Below are 4,940 nucleotides of genomic sequence, written 5' to 3' on the forward strand. Positions count from 1 at the left end.
ATATACAATTATTTTCATTTTACTTGTAGCTTTTTTAAATAGTTGATCTTCTGCACATTAAATTGTCAAGGTAAAGTAAATTTGATTTCAGTTCTTTGTTTTTTTTTAAATACTCTTTCAAAAAACAATTGATGTTTCATTGTTTTATACAGGTCAAAAATAAAGGTGCTTGGGTGGCCCAAATGAGCACCTTTATTTTTGAATAGGCATTTAGCGATAATTAGTGTGGTAATACGAGTGGCAATAGATGCGGTAATAGCAGCAGGTATATTATCGCAATTATTGCTTTCAAACCACTACCGCGATATGAGCCGCGTTTATTGCTGCATATGCAATATTTTCTCTTTCCATTTTCCTTTGTTTTTCTGCGGCAATGCTAGCGATTATAGACTACTCCTCTTATAGTGGATATGAGCAAATTGCCAATAGAGTGTGCATAAGCAAATTACTTTAGCCAAAAATCCTCGGTGCGCCATTCACACAAAAATGAAGAGAGAATTTGAAAAAAATGTATAGAAGTAGTACCTTTCCCTGGGTTCGGCATCGATGTATACAATTGTTGTTGGATCTGGTGGACGGTTTAAATGTCTCTCTTGTTGACTGCTCAGACAATCAGAGAAACTAGTGTTTTCTCACCTCAGAAAGAGGGTAGAAACATTGGCCGGGTATGCAAGCCATAAAGGACTTCATCTATAGGCTGGTTTGTAAGATCATATTTCCCTTGAGAAAAGACATCCATGGAGCGTCACTCTATTCAACTTGGTGGAATGTATGCAAACATGTTAATATCATTTTTGCAATCTTTATAAACATGACAAATGCTAGATCAAGGATTTATTTGAATATTTTGATTGCTTCTATCAGGTTTTGATGACATAATCTTTAGTTGGGTTCCCTTGATGGTTGTGACAAGTTGGGGTAGTTTAGCCATGTAGGGTGGCTCTTGAAGACCAATTGGTGGCTACCCCAGCTTTTGACTCGTGGCTTGGGACATAATATGGGATCCTTTCTAAATTTTGGTGGAGCTTGTGTATAGAGAATTGAATACCTTCAATGCCTTCCAAGCCAAAGTTTTTGCCACATAGAATGTGGTTAAGCATTGTCACCAACTTGATCTTACAACAGGGGTTCTTTGACCATTAAGACTTTATAATTTATCCCAATACAGCGAGGATTTTTTATGCCAGGTATCAATGATCTGCTTGGATGTAAGTTGATCCACATGTGTAGAGAGCAAAATGTGTCTCTCCCACATCAAGGCTTCTTTTTGTATTTCCTTTATGTCCTATAGGATTTTCACCATTAAATCCTTTTTTGCTTCAAGTGTTAAGTTGTCAAGCGGCCCTATGGATACTTCTATCTCAATGGGAGGAATATATGGGAGGGAGGTGGTCCCTATGTTTCATCCATGAAATGTAAAAATTGTAAAGCTTCATTGTCCTTAGTAGTTGGTTTAGAGACATCTTCTTTTGTGGATATCTGCTTACCTTTGATCAAGTCTTGAGCCTCTTTTAGATCCTATTGGAGCTGAGTCTTACCATACAATGTGCCACATTTTTCGAGCAAATCAAAATCCGAGCGAATATCCACCATGGGCCCACATTGTCCTATGTGGTGCGGTTTGAGCCCCATCATCAACATCAAGGATGAACCAAAGGGGGGCATGCCACCTAAGGACCATGCCTATAGTTTTCTTCTATATTCTCTCTCTCTCTCTCTCTCTCTCTCTCTCTCTCTCTCTCTCTCTATCTATCTCTCTCTCTCCATAGCATATGGAGAACCACCTTCAAAGCCTAATAGAGTAGTGCTAAGGTGGAAGCTAATAGAGGAGCAGGGCAAGCCCCAAGGTGCAGTGCTGCATAGACTAGACAATGCGTACATGTGTGTTGTTAGAAAATAAGACGTAACTAAATAGATTTTTGAGTAGATTACTTAATGGAGAGAGATAGATTTCACACACAAGAGATTATAGAGTAGGGAGAGAGAGAGAGAGTACACACGATATACGTGGTTCACCCAATGTGGGCTACGTCCACGGGAAAGCAGCCACTCAATGACTTTAGCACTTCAAAAGAATAAGTAGTTTACAAAGGGATTAAACCCTTGATAGAGCTCCCGCCTTGCTTCACTCTCACCACCTCACACTGACCTTGTTGCATCAACTTCACACTATGAAATGTGTGTAGAAATGGCCTCCTTTTATAGGCCAAAAGGGCTGCCCTCTCTTATGAGAGATAGTCATGTGTAGCCGCCCTTGTGCAAATAAGTCCAAATATGACCCTCCAATCCGCCCATGTGTGGCCGCCCTTGAGAAGACAAGTCCGCTTTTGAATTCGGCCACCGGCCACCGGCCATTGACTTCCGACCACTGGCCATCGGCCATTGACTACCGGCCACCGGCCAACCGACCGGTTGTTTTCCGACCGCTTTTCGACCGTCGTCCAGCCATAATATTCCGGTGAAAATGAATATTCCGGAAAAAAAAAGTCTCGGGGGCCTACGCCCCCGAGACCTCTAAAGTTGCCCCCGATTCTTGTCCGTGAAAATTTTGGTTTCCGGTGAGTGATTTTCCTTCACACACGATGGCTTCTCCTCATTATGGGGGCCTTACAAATGTGCGCTTTTACCACAGACAATTACAAGGGTAAATCAAGCTCCATACTTAACATGGGTGAGGGTTCTTAGTTAGGCAAAAAAATAAGCGGGAGAAAATATTTATAATATGTATAGTATCTAACTCTTATAATTGATAGAGATAGATAATGAGGGCATTGAGAAGAGAGAGAATGACGGCTTGAGAAGTACCATGTGTCAGAAGCCTAATTGTTGAGCGATATTGAATTTTAAAATTCACAAAAGGGTAACATACATTGAGATGGAGTCTATTCATCTATGAGACCCTTAAAATTGTCGAAAGCCTAATTGTTGAGCCCTCTTCTCCATGAGAGAGAGAGAGAGAGAGAGAGAGAGAGAGAGAGAGAGAGAGAGAGAGAGAGAGTTCATAGTACTCTTGAATAAGAAGAGAGATTTGTCTTACATCCATGTCACACTAGGGCAGAGAAGCGAAGGCCATGCAGAGGTGGTAGCCAATCATTTGTAGATGAAAAGGAAAAAGTTGGCATCCACCCCTTGTCAGATGGATGGCCTCGTACCCTTGGCCAAGTTCTCAAAGTAGCAGCCAACTGCAAAAAGTGCATGTGGGAGTTCATTTCAGAGGCATCGAACCCTGACAGACAGCATACAAGTCAGAGGTTTAACCACATGTGCTACTCCCATTCACTAAGAAAAATGTGCAGCTTTGGTTTTCAAGTATGGTGTGACATAAGCTTTAATGGCCATTTGCAAAAGGAGGGTGGGACAGGTGTCCTAGTGTGACAAGGGGCTTAGAAGCCATTCTACAATACGAAAGTGAATGGATCTTTTTTTTTTGGAAACTCTTTGATATGTATTAAAATTGAAAAGAAAGAAGTGAGACTCTCTCTTAGTGTTAGAAAAAAACCGGGTCCAATGTATTTAAACAGATTGAAATTGTAAAATCTCGAGTAGATTTTGAGCTTGCCTTTAATAAAACCGGAAAATTTACACAAGTTTTAGTGTCACTACTAGGAAAAGCTTCAAATTTTGACCTAAGAATCGAGAGAAATCCAAGTTTGTGGCCTTATTTTCACCGATTACGGAAATTGTATTTTCTAGCCCTTCTCTCTCTCTCTCTCTCTCTCTCTCTCTCTCTCTCTCTGTAGTTTTTTAAAAAATCTTCCTCAAAGGGTGTGCTCGACGCACAGAACCTTTGAGGGAGATTTTTTTAAAAAACACATTGAAGAGCTTTAAAAAAGAAAAGTGTATTCACCTTTGCATTTAGTACAAAGAGAGAGAGATAATTAAAAGAAAACTCTATTCACTTATCCAATACATGGAATCTCTCAAGATCCCATTTGAAGCTGGCTGGCTGCCTCACCACTTTGAAAGGCACGCAACAATTTGCCATCAACAATCAACCACAAGACATCGCGTTCACTAAAGAGAAATCATTGGGCTAAGCCATGCTATTGCAACAACCTAGTTGTTGATTGTTCGAGCTTGTTTATACCTCCACGGCCTGTATGGGCCACCATGGCGGCTGGATCTCTTTGGTGGCTCAGCTCTGGATGGGGTTGTGGTGCTTATGGTGGTGGAATTCTCTTGGCGGTACTGCATGGAAAAAGGGTTTGGTTCCCTTGAAGCCAAGTTTTGGTTTGTGGGCTCGCTACAGCACTGTGGTCTTGCGGGTCATGGTGTGGAAGGGAGGGTTGGTGATGGGATCTGAAGGTACTCCATGTCAAAGTTGGTGTGTTTTCTTGATGACACCCAGCTGCTCTTCCAGTGGTGGGTAGGGTTCAGATTGGCTGGTTTGCCTTCAGTTCGGTGATTCTTTTTTGTGAATGGCCCCTGAGCAGCCAAGGATTGAGCTTCAGGCTCCCCCCCCTTCTTGCGGTATGAGGCTATCCGGCTTCAGTGGCAGTCTTTTGTGTGTGCTGTCCTACCTAGTGGCAGAGGGTGGATGTCCAGTGGCAATCACAGAGGAGGTTGCTTGTTCTATCAAGGGTGGCTCCCTTCTCAGCTAGTCTGCTTTGCTTTCTCAATTTTGGGGTGGCTCCCCCTTTTAGCCAACGTATCTGATGTATGGTGTGAGTATTTGGTATTATGGTTGATGCCATGGCTCAGTGCGAGCATGGTTAGCTGTGTAAATTTTTCTCGGTCTTAATTCATCAATCACACTCACATTTTGTGAGTTTTGCAACAAAAAAAAGAGTCTCTTCTTGTAGTGATTACAAAGTGAGTTGGCTGTTGTGCCAAATGCAAAAAGTGATTGTTTTTTTCTTTTTGAAAGCTTTTGAATGTGTTATTGAAAAACAAAAATCCCCCCCGCCCCCCACCCCCCCGAAATCTAGGATTGCAAATGT

Source organism: Adiantum capillus-veneris, chromosome 24 (assembly GCF_014529385.1).
Source record: "Adiantum capillus-veneris isolate H3 chromosome 24, ASM1452938v2, whole genome shotgun sequence".
NCBI classification, from domain to species: Eukaryota; Viridiplantae; Streptophyta; class Polypodiopsida; order Polypodiales; family Pteridaceae; genus Adiantum; species Adiantum capillus-veneris.